This window comes from Musca autumnalis, unplaced genomic scaffold (genome assembly GCF_047663935.1).
Source record: "Musca autumnalis isolate F117 unplaced genomic scaffold, ASM4766393v1 scaffold_5, whole genome shotgun sequence".
NCBI classification, from domain to species: Eukaryota; Metazoa; Arthropoda; class Insecta; order Diptera; family Muscidae; genus Musca; species Musca autumnalis.
In genome coordinates this window covers 35,476,271-35,488,787 of record NW_027412088.1, presented here as the reverse complement: position 1 = coordinate 35,488,787, position 12,517 = coordinate 35,476,271, and the positions used below count along the sequence as shown (strand labels likewise).

General features: G+C 37.3%; 1 protein-coding gene across 12 annotated transcripts in view; it reads left to right on the top strand.

Moving 5' to 3' along the window:
* The first annotated feature begins 1,786 nt into the window (after positions 1-1,786).
* coro (protein coronin) overlaps positions 1,787-12,517 on the top strand; it is a 77,898-nt gene continuing 67,167 nt past the window's right edge. For 2 of the 12 annotated variants that reach the window (XM_073990744.1, XM_073990737.1), the window contains exon 1: positions 1,787-2,719. The gene's annotated coding sequence lies outside the window, so the exon portion shown is untranslated. The remainder of the gene's footprint in view (positions 2,720-12,517) is intronic. The other 10 variants (XM_073990743.1, XM_073990735.1, XM_073990747.1 and 7 more) reach the window with 7 other exon arrangements.

The window sequence follows — 12,517 nt, the reverse complement described above, 5'->3', positions numbered from 1 at the left end:
CTTCCTCCGCAACAGGTTTTGATTCATCTTAGCTCTGTTCCAGAACTAAAAAGTTTTTACAATTTTTACCACTTTTACACATTTTGCGTTCCCGTACACAAAATTTACATGAAAATTGTTTACGACTTTTGCCACTTTATAAAGTACGGGAACAGGCCACTTATAAAAGGATTTTACTTCCCATGAGTGCAGTGCAGATTTCGACATTGACTCCAACTGCAGATTACTATTTCGTGAATTTTATTTTACAACGTTTTGGAAATGTTTTTGTTTTGTAGGGATCTACAAATCGACTTGTTGAGCAGGGTTCTCTAGAGCAGGCAAGGAAACTTTTATAATTGGTCTGTTCCTTTACTTTTAAAAATGGTAATTGTTGCAAAAATGGTAAAAGTGGTGAACTGCTCTCATACAAATTGTATGCTTTTAAAAGTAAGGAAACACTTTGCGGGTAAAAACTGGTAACCTCAGGCACGTAAAGGAACACGACTAATACCAAAGAGTGCAGTCCGACTCTACTTTTAGCTCAATGATTGGGACTTCCTAGCATAATAAATTTTACATTGCTTTTAAACGTACATATGTAGATCAATAAAATAATATATACATGTGTAAAAATAAAAACACAAAATTCATCTCTATTGGATCGATGGAATGTGTTCAAATGCTAAGGAAAAGATCGGATCTATCACGACTTCCTCTGAATTGGTTCAAATTCTGATGAAACGATCGGATCTTTCACGACTTCCTTCGAATGGGTTCAAATGCTGATGAAAAGATCGCATCTTTCACGACTTCATTTGAACCAATGCAAAAGATCCAGTGAAATCATGGCATCTCATGGAACCACTTCCATAAAATTTTGCTGTGTATGGGCCTGAAATGTGATTTTGGACTCAACATATTTGGGTAAAACGGACGCTCAGCGAACGTTGTTGTGGTAGAAAGGTGAAATACATGGTACAATGAAGTAGAGGTAGGCCGGGTATGCAAATCACTGAGAAATGCCACCCTGCAGCCATGGCTTAAAACGTCAAATGGCATGGTAAAATAATAATGGTAGATGTACCTGCATAGCTATCCCGTATTACAAAAACATATGGAACTTAGAGCTTAACTTTTTATATGTTAAAAGTGTCATATAGTGTAAAAACATTTCTTTAGCTAGGCTCCAGAATATTCTTGTTGGAAAAGTATTCAAAAAAATAGCAAAAGTTCTTCCCAAACTTATGAAAATGAAAAAATGTCATTCACTTATTTTCTACTTGACAAGTTTGGCTAATCTGACATCGTGATTGCTGGCATCCGATTTGCTGATAAATGTCAGCAGAATTTTTAAACAAATTTTAATTTTTACATTCCCGTACTTTTGGAACAAATTTAAATTAATATCAATATTTGATAAATTGTTCATTCGTAAGTTTTGCTAATAAATCAACAATTTTATTTTGCCACGCGAATACACATTATTTGTCCTTGTTGTCAATTTTAAGATACATATAGTGTTACAGCAGAAGTTTTTTGTTGGAACAATTCAGCGATACATCTACCTTTATGATTGCATAATGTCAAAAACAGTACAAAATGTCAACCCTGCTTTTGACGATTAGGCCATAAAAAGAAAAAAATTTTAATCAGCTGTTAGCTGTGGCCTACCTTTACTTTATTCTACCATGGTGAAATATTTGTGTACGTCCCATCGTTATTTAGGTTTAGCAGTAAAAAGTACAATTCATAACTTACCATCTCTGATTATGTTCCACACATTTCTCCTCTCTCTCTACATCTCACACACACGTAAACCACAAATCTCTTCTCTTCGACCAACAGACAAAAATACAAAACAAAAAATTAACCAAAGCAGCAACAATGAAAATGTTTTATTTGAATTTTAATTTTGATTTGATTTTTACGTTGATTGGACGTGTTTTTTCGCGTAGCGGACGATTTTCTCTCTCTTAATTCTCCGCCAAGCGTTCTCGGTTGAAATTTCTCGTTTAAGTTTTGAAACTTCTAAGCAATTTCCCCCTTTGATTGAATTAAAAAAATAAAAGTGGTAATATACAAAACAAACAACAACAAAAAATAATTATAATTGAAAATAAATAACGAAGAGAGAAAGAGGGGAGTTGTCAAATAAAAGAAAGAAGAAAATAGAACCGAACAAAAATAGAGTTTAATAATCCCCCCTGCACCCTTTTCGGTGAAAGATATAAAAAAAAGAAAAGTGTGTTATTGAGTGAGTGGTGCGCGGTGGTGGTGCAACAGATTAAAAGAAAAATAAATTATTTTGGTCCCTTCCTTTTCCATGATTGTTTTGTAAGCATGCATTTTCAGAGTGATTAATAAAACAACAACTGCAAATCGGTTTTGGTATGATGAGTTTTATGGTTTCTTCAAGACGACGTTAATGAAAATTGCACGCATTTATGGCCAATATTTTTAATGAAAAACCCAACCAAAAAAAAAATCCTCTAAAGTTACAAAATCTCGGCACACGTACAAGAAGAGATGTGCAAGAAGAAGAAGAAGCAAAAGTAGTGGCAGAAAATAAAACGATAAAGAAGAAAAAGTGAAAAAAGCAAAAACATAATTTTTCCGACAATGTCTCTTCTTCTTCTTGCTGTTTTTTGAACCAGAAGAAGAAAAAGAACACCAAACATTTTTTGCAAAGATTTTTCTTCTCCACATTGGCCCCACCGAAACGGAAATTATCTGCAGAGTAAGTAGTCCAACACTATAACGAAATGACAAATCTCAGCCATAGACCGTTTATCTCTTTCTATGCGAGAAGAATTGCCGGTGCAAAATGTAAATGTGTTGGTTTGTAAAAATATGCGTTTGCGGCTCTTTGAAAAGTGAGCGAGCTATGTGGCGCGGTTGAATGTGTGTTGTGTTGGTAATTTTATATGAATCCAACACCCCAAAAAAGGGAATAAAAATTTGTTTTTTGCCATCACTTCCTCACGTAAATTGTTGTTGTTGTTGGCGGTGTGCTGTGCTGCTCTCAGTGTTGGTCTTTTTTTGTGGATCTTTTTGTTTTGTTTTATTCTTATACCGCACATTTTTTTCTGTGTTCTTTTTTCATCAATGTGTGGTATCTTTGCCGCTAAATGAGTTGTTGGTTTTATGTATTTTTGTTGTTCTTTTCTTGTTAATGCTGACTATCTGTCAAAAAAGAAAAACAAATCTGTGTTACAATGAAAATAAATTGCAAAAAAACATTCTACTTTTTGTTGATTTGCTTAAAAAAACTATTTTTTCTGCATAGTTTGGCCATATCTCACCGTTTTTATAAAAAAAATGTTGAGTAATGCAACAAGTTGTCATTTGATAAGAGAGTTGTTGCTCACTCTCACTTCATGAAGTAGGAAGTAGAAGAATCAGTGATGTCAATGCACTGAGTAGAAAAAAAACGTGTTTTTTTAAAAAAGGTGTTTAAATTATGTTACCCCCGCCCTATTTGGAAAATTTTACATGTTTGTCATATTTATTATGGGCACTTTACACGATATGTTTTTACATATGAGTTGTCACTTTTTATATACAAATTGTATATGCAAAGTGACAACACATATGAAAAATAACACATCGTGTAAAGTACCCATTAGGGTTGATGGCGGTGACCCGGATTAATGTGAAATTTTGGGAACAAGTATAGGTTAGAGGCACTTCTTCAATCGGTTTGAAATATTATAGCTTAGGTAGTCCTTGATATCCCAATAGCAACAATAGATACTTTTCCCAGGGGGAAATCCATGTTTCCCGAGATATGTGTCTTGACTTTTCGCAATTGTCTTAAGTTATCACTAGGCAGCGGAATCCTATGCAAATGCATATATGGTTAGGATGGTCGTAGAAAAAAACAAGTAAAAATTCGTTAAGTTCGGCAGGCCGAACTTTTTATACCCTCCACCATAAAAACCCCGAAGGACAGATGCGCCGAACTTCCGCGTTATGGCGTGATGAAGTTTTTGCTAGAGACCCTGTAAGCCATCATTAATTAGCTTTATATCTTTGTTTGTTGTTTTTGTAGAGCACTTAAGCAACAGTGAACAAATATATAACGCTAATTCCTGATGGCCCACAGGGTCTCTAACAAAAATTTCATCACGCCATAACGCGGAAGTTCGACTCACGGCGGATCTGTCCTTCGGGGTTCATAATATACTCACCAAGGCCTTTCTTCCCCAAGAGGAATTTTTCGTGCCCCAGACTTTCACTTCCATTTTGTTGCACAGTGTTATCTAATCTAAAAAATGTGTTCAGCTAGGTGAAAGGTACCACCTACGGGGCTATATCAAAGAGTCAACCTATCTTTACATTTTTTGGCGGAAAAGTTTTATAGCTGCAGGGAACTTTAAGAGTCAAATTGAGGGTAGTTTCATCAAAACAATGTAGACCCTCACAAATGGACCCATGTTGACGAATTTTAGTGAGGAAATTTCGTGACCACTGAAAATTCCCAAAACTCGGGAGGTACAGTTATATGGGGGGATATACCAAAGCATGGACCTATATTGACGATTATTTTTGAATAGACAAAATTGTAGCTAATATTCTCAAAATACCGATCATTACAGATAGTTTGGTTAAAAATTGCAGCTAAAATTCTCAAAATACCGAAACTCGGGAGATACCGTTATACAACAAAAGATGGACCTATGTTAACGATGTTTCGTTGGAGATGTTTTATGTCCACTGAGAACTTTAAATGTCAAATTACAGCTATTTCGGTTAAAAACTGTAGCTAAAATTCTCAAAATACCGAAAATCGCGAGGTACCGTTATATGGGGGCTATACAAAAACATGGACCAAGGTTGACGATGTATCGTTGGAGATGTTTTATGGCCACTGAGAACCTCAAATGGCAAATTACAGCTAGTTCGGTTAAAAATTGTAACTATAATGCTCAAAATACCGAAAATCGGGTACGATGTATGGTGGAGATGTTTCATGACCACAGAGAACCTCAAATGTCAAATTGCAGATAGTTCGGTTACAAATTGTGGATAAAATTCTCAAAATACCGAAAATCGGGAGGTACCGTTATATGGGGGCTATACCAAAACATGGACCTATGTTGACGATGTTTGGTGGATCTATTTCATGACCACGGAGAACCTCAAGTGGCAAATTACAGCTAGTTCGGTTAAAAATTGTAGCTAAAATTCTCAAAATACCGAAAATCGGGAGGTACCGATATATGGGGGCTATACCAAAACATGGACCTATGTTGACGATGTTTCGTGGAGATGTTTCATGACCACTGAGAACCTCAAATGTCAAATTGCAAGTAGTTCGGTTAAAAATTGTGGCTCAAATTCTCAAAATACCGAAAAGCGGGAGGTACCGTTATATGGGGACTATACCAAAACATGGACCTATGCCCATATCCTTTGGGATATAAGTTTGTTGATCACTAGGAACCCTAAGTGCCAAAGAGTGGACCGATATAGCCCATTATCGAACTTGACCTGCCTATGGAAAAAATATCCTCGTGTGCAAAATTTCAGCACTCTATCTCAATTATTGCGGACGCTAGAGTGATTACAACAGACGGACAGACGGACATGGCTAGATCGTCTTAGAATTTTATCCTGATCAAGAATATATATACTTTATAGGGTCGCAAATGATTAGTTCGATGTGTTACAAACGGAATGACAAACTTAATATACCCTCCATACTATGGTGGAGGGTATAAAAACTGATTGGACAGAAACTAGTTTTTTACATAATAAAACGAATTATTCCCAGAATTTTTTTGCATATCGTGCATATTTTGACATATTTGCATAAAATGAGCATATGCAAACATATATACCAGGATTTGTTGTCTAAATGTCCCACCGAAATGGCTGAAATTTGGTATTAAGTCTTCGTTACGGGTATGAAACTTCACAACTGAAATTTGTCCGCATAGGTCCACGTCTTTATATAGCCCCCATAGAACGCTATCTCCGGATTTCTGATATTTTTAATGTTGTAGCCTCAGTATCCCACCGAAATGTCTGAAATTTGCTATTTAGACTTCGTTGGGGGTATAAAACTTTCCATCTGAAAATTGTCGATATAGGTCCACGTCTTCATATAGCCCCCATAGAACAGTACCTCCGGATTTCTGGTATTATGAAGGTTGTAGCATCAGTATCCCACCAAAATGGCTGAAATTTGTTATTAAGTCTTCGTTTTCACCTGAAATTTGTTGGTATAGGTCCACGTCTACATATAGCTCACATATAACGATACCTCCCGATTATCGGTATTTTGAATGTTGTGGCCTCAATATCCCACCGAAATGACTGGAATTTGGTATTTGGACTTCATTTGGGGTATTAAACGTCCTATATGAAATTTGTCGGTATAAGTCCACGCCTTATAGCTCACATAGAACGGTACCGCCCGATTTTCGGTATTTTGAAGGTTATAACCTCATTATCACCCCGAACTGGCTAAAATTTGGTACTTAGTCTTCGTTGGGGGTATAAAACTTTTTCCAGAAATTTGTCGGTATAGGTCCATGTTTTCATACAGCCCCCATAGAACGGTACCTTCCGATATTCGGAATTTTTAAGTTTGTGGTCATAGCAACCAACCGAAATGACTGAAAATTTTTATTTAGTCTTTGTTGAAGATAAAATCCTTTCTAATTGAAATTCGTCGGTAAAGCTCTACGTGAAATTCGTCGGTAAAGCTCTACGTTTCTTCGGTAAAGCTCTACGTTTCGATAATCATAGAACGGTACCTTCCGATTTTCGTAATTCTGAAGGTTGTGACGACAATATGCCACCGAAAAACTGAAATTTGTTATTTAGTCTTTAGTAAAATATTCCAGAAGAGAATTATCAATATAAGTCCGTGGGTTCCTATATCCCCCATAAAAGCGTACACCATTGATTTTTGGTATTTTGAAGGTTTTACGAAGGTCTTCTATTCTATAGCAGCTTCCTATGGAGGTCTTCTATTCTATAGAAGCCTCCTACGGAGGTCTTCTATTCTATAGAAGCCAACTACGGAGGTCTTCTATTCTATAGAAGCCTCCTACGGAGGTCTTCTATTCTATAGAAGCCAACTACGGAGGTCTTCTATTCTATAGAAGCCTCCTACGGAGGTCTTCTATTCTATAGAAGCCTCCTACGGAGGTCTTCTATTCTATAGAAGCCTCCTACGGAGGTCTTCTATTCTATAGAAGCCTCCTACGGAGGTCTTCTATTCTATAGAAGCCTCCTACGGAGGTCTTCTATTCTATAGAAGCCTCCTACGGAGGTCTTCTATTCTATAGAAGCCTCCTACGGAGGTCTTCTATTCTATAGAAGCCTCCTACGGAGGTCTTCTATTCTATAGAAGCCTCCTACGGAGGTCTTCTATTCTATAGAAGCCTCCTACGGAGGTCTTCTATTCTATAGAAGCCTCCTACGGAGGTCTTCTATTCTATAGAAGCCTCCTACGGAGGTCTTCTATTCTATAGAAGCCTCCTACGGAGGTCTTCTATTCTATAGAAGCCTCCTACGAAGGTCTTCTATTCTATAGAAGCCTCCTATGGTGGTCTTCTATTCTATAGAAGCCTCCTATGGAGTTCTTCTATTCTATAGAAGCCTCCTATGGAGTTCTTCTATTCTATAGAAGCCTCCTATGGAGGTCTTCTATTCTATAGAAGCCTCCTATGGAGGTCTTCTATTCTATAGAAGCCTCCTATGGAGGTCTTCAATTCTATAGAAGCCTCCTATGGAGGTCTTCAATTCTATAGAAGCCTCCTATGGAGGTCTTCTATTCTATAGAAGCCTCCTATGGAAGTCTTCTATTCTATAGAAGCCTCCTATGGAGATCTTCTATTCTATAGAAGCCTCCTATGGAGGTCTTCTATTCTATAGAAGCCTCCTATGGAGGTCTTCTTTTCTATAGAAGCCTCCTATGGAGGTCTTCAATTCTATAGAAGCCTCCTATGGAGGTCTTCAATTCTATAGAAGCCTCCTATGGAGGTCTTCAATTCTATAGAAGCCTCCTATGGAGGTCTTCAATTCTATAGAAGCCTCCTATGGAGGTCTTCAATTCTATAGAAGCCTCCTATGGAGGTCTTCTATTCTATAGAAGCCTCCTATGGAGGTCTTCTATTCTATAGAAGCCTCCTATGGAGGTCTTCAATTCTATAGAAGCCTCCTATGGAGGTCTTCTATTCTATAGAAGCCTCCTATGGAGGTCTTCAATTCTATAGAAGCCTCCTATGGAGGTCTTCTATTCTATAGAAGCCTCCTATGGAGGTCTTCAATTCTATAGAAGCCTCCTATGGAGGTCTTCAATTCTATAGAAGCCTCCTATGGAGGTCTTCTATTCTATAGAAGCCTCCTATGGAGGTCTTCAATTCTATAGAAGCCTCCTATGGAGGTCTTCTATTCTATAGAAGCCTCCTATGGAAGTCTTCTATTCTATAGAAGCCTCCTACGGAGGTCCTCTATTCTATAGAAGCCTCCTACGGAGGTCTTCTATTCTATAGAAGCCTCCTACGGAGGTCTTCTATTCTATAGAAGCCTCCTACGGAGGTCCTCTATTCTATAGAAGCCTCCTACGGAGGTCTTCTATTCTATAGAAGCCTCCTACGGAGGTCTTCTATTCTATAGAAGCCTCCTACGGAGGTCTTCTATTCTATAGAAGCCTCCCACGGGGGTCTTCTTCTTCTTCTCCTACGGAGGTCTTCTATGCTATAGAAGCCTCCTACGGAGGTCTTCTATTCTATAGAAGCATCCTACGGAGGTCTTCTATGCTATAGAAGCCTCCTACGGAGGTCTTCTATGCTATAGAAGCATCCTACGGAGGTCTTCTATTCTATAGAAGCATCCTACGGAGGTCTTCTATTCTATAGAACCATCCTACGGAGGTCTTCTATTCTATAGAAGCCTCCTACGGAGGTCTTCTAGTCTATAGAAGCCTCCTACGGAGGTCTTCTAGTCTATAGAAGCCTCCTACGGAGGTCTTCTAGTCTATAGAAGCCTCCTACGGAGGTCTTCTAGTCTATAGAAGCCTCCTACGGAGGTCTTCTAGTCTATAGAAGCCTCCTAGGGAGGTCTTCTATTCCATAGAAGCCTATTACGGAGGTCTTCTATTCCATAGAAGCCTACTATGGAGGTCTTCTATTCCATAGAAGCCTATTACGGAGGTCTTCTATTCCACAGAAGCCTATTACGGAGGTCTTCTATTCCATAGAAGCCAACTATGGAGGTCTTCTATCCTATAAAAGACTCCTACGGACGTCTCTTGTTTTTTTAAGCATAATATTCCGTTTTAATTTTACAGTTTTCAGATAATTTAAAACGAGAAAATGTATCCATAAAAACGCCAAGTTGTCAACACTAAGTAGGAAAAACAAAGAATTATGAGGAGAGAGTGAGAGAATGTTTATGATTCAGAGGCCAAATATGACACATGCTAACGAATCATAAATATGATACGTTTTAAAAAGATAAGTCCATAAAATTTATTTAATAAATAGAAGACTGATCAATTGATCAGCTACTGAATAATTCATAAGAAGTTAAACAAATATTCATACCATGGTACTCATCGTGTTATAATCGGAACACTCTTTCCTACCATGGGGATCCACAACAAATTGTAAGACATGACAATTTGCTAAAAACAAAAAATAGAAATTGAAATGAATCTTCTTTCTAAAAACGAATAAGTTCGTCAACCCACATTACACATTAGCTGTCGGTACTTCTAGAGAATTGTTAACAAATTGATGAAAAACATACCTAATATGTGAAATGACTAGAGACTAGTCACTGTAATTTATAAATACAATTTCTAAATTTTCATATTTCAACATTAGACATGCGGACGCCAGATTTGCATAGCAGCACTTCAAATCGAGTAAATACATAATAAGTTTTTTTTTTGTACACTTTGAAATATGGTTTCACCACAACCAAATTTCTAAAAATAAATCAACATAAAGTGTGTTGGAAGAGAGCAAAATTTGCCTGAATAGTTTAAGATCTTTGCTGGTGACAAAAAACTATTTCACTTTTATTTTCATCAGGCAGAAGAAAACGAGAGGAACAAGATCCCAACAACCAACCAACCAACGCATCACATTTGGCCACATACATACATATGACACCAAAAGGCAGGGGGTATTTGACAATGAGGCACACAAATTCCACACTTAACCACAACATTATAATTTATTTTCTCATCAGTTTAACTCTGCCGGTACGCACATTTTCCATGGTAATCATCTCCATCATCTGCATACAAACGAATGTGTGTAGTTTATAGATCAATTCTACCTACCTATCCTTTGCACAATATCTCAAAACTCGACTTGGAAACGGGGGGATATTTGAGAATCCTTCGCTCATATGAAATGAAAGATGGGTGTTAGATTTGGTGTCATGTAGCAGAGATGTACGACTCTTTATTTTGAGGAGACTGTTCGATCCTCGTAAGACATCTTATTCGACAATTATTATACGACCTTTTCAAATTGGAGCTGGCAAACTGTTGTAAAGCTTTGTTTATATTGGATTCCAAATCAATTATTTTTCAAATAATTCGCGAAAGAAAAATAATATGTTGGCGACCGATGCAAACTTTGTTTTTCGACAGCAGTCAAAACGATACTCGGACTATCGCCAGCCCTAATTCAAATATATTCATTGTTTGATAGTTTTCAAATAAGAATAATTTTCCGCGATTTGTGAGCCGCAGATGAGACATAAATCCTCACCGAATAAATGTTTTCTACGTAATATTAACGGTGACATCTTGAATGAACAATGCAATTGAAAGCCCCATACTCTTATAGAAAAAATTTCATTAACATACAGCGTCTATTAAATACATATAAAACATATTTACATTTACGAAGTCCAAGTCCTTATCGAAGACCACTAGGCTTTCTTGTGGAATACCACCGGGTTTTCTATTAGAGAACCGCTTGCCCTTGTGGAGACCACTGGATTTTCTTGAAAAAGATCATAGAGTCTTCTTCGGGAAGACAACTAGGACTTCTTTAAGAAGAACTACAGCTTTTCTTCTAGAAGAATCCTGGGTCTTCTTGTGGATGTCCACTTGGTCTTCTTGTAGAATGCTACTAGACCTTTCTTTAGAAGAACACAAGGACTTCTACAAGATCAATGGATCTTAACGGTGACATCTTAAATGAACAATGCAATTGAGAGCCCCATACTCTTATAGAAAAAAATTTCATTAACATACAGCTTCTATTATTTAATACATATAAAACATATTTACATTTGCATAGTCCAAGGCCTTCTTATCGAAGACCACTAGGCTTTCTTGTAGAATACCACCAGGTTTTCTATTAGAGAACCGCTGGTCCTTCTTGTGGAGACCACTTGAAAAAGGTCATAGAGTCTTCTTGGGGAAGACCACTAGGACATCTATAAGAAGAACTACAGCTTTTCTTCTAGAAGAACCCTGGGTATTCTTGTAGAAGTCCATCGTGTCTACTTAGAAAACCACTTGGTCTTCTAGTAGGAGTCCACTTGGTCTCCTTGTAGAATGCCACTAGACCCTACTTTACAAGAACACTAGGAATTCTTGTGGAGGGATTTTCTTGTAGAAAAAATACTTGTAGTCTTTTAGAGATCCGTTTGGCCTTCTGTTTTAAGACCGCTGGGTTTTCTTGTAAAAGAGCCTGGGTTCATCTTAGAGCAGCCCACTAGATCTTCTTTTAGAAGACCGCTAGGACTTCTTGATTAAGAACTGGAGTTTTTCTTCTAGAAGACATCTGGGTTTTCTTGTAAAAGTGCACTGTGCCTACTTAGAATACCACTAGGTCTTCTTGTAGAAGTCCACTTGGTTTTCTTGTAGAAGTCCACTTGGTCTTCTTGTAGAATGCTACTAGGTCTTTCTTTAGAAGAACACTAGGACTTCTTCTACAAGATCAAAGGATCGTCTTGTAGAAGACTACTAGTCTTCTCTTTAGAAGAACACTAGGTCTTTTTAAGAAGAACAGGTGGATTTCTTGGAGAAGAATAGTAGGTATTCTTATAGAAAAACTGTAGCTCTTCTTAAAAGACCTATGCTCTTTCTTGTAGAAGACCACTTCGTGTAAAAGTCCAATAGGTCTTACAGATGACTACTAGGTCTTATAGGAGAACAACATTAGTTCTTTTTACAGAAGTCTGCTAGGTCTTCTTATAGAAGAATAGTAGGTATTCTTGTAGAATACTACTAGTTCTTCAAGAGAATCACTTAGCCTTTTTGAAGAACACCACAGGGTCTTCTTGTGGAAGACGACAAAGCCTTCTTGTAGTAGATCACAGAGTCTTCTTTTAGAAGATTTTTAAGTTTTCTGTAGAAGAAGACCACTAGGCCTTCTTTTAGAAGACAACGGTGTCTTTTCCTATAGGAAACCGCGTCATCTAGACATTATTGTTGAAGAACAGTAGGAATTCTTGTAGAAAACCACAGTCTTCATGGATAAGAGCACTACCTCTTCTTTCAAACTCTGAATTTGCCTATAGAAAAACAGTAAGTCTTCTTATAGAA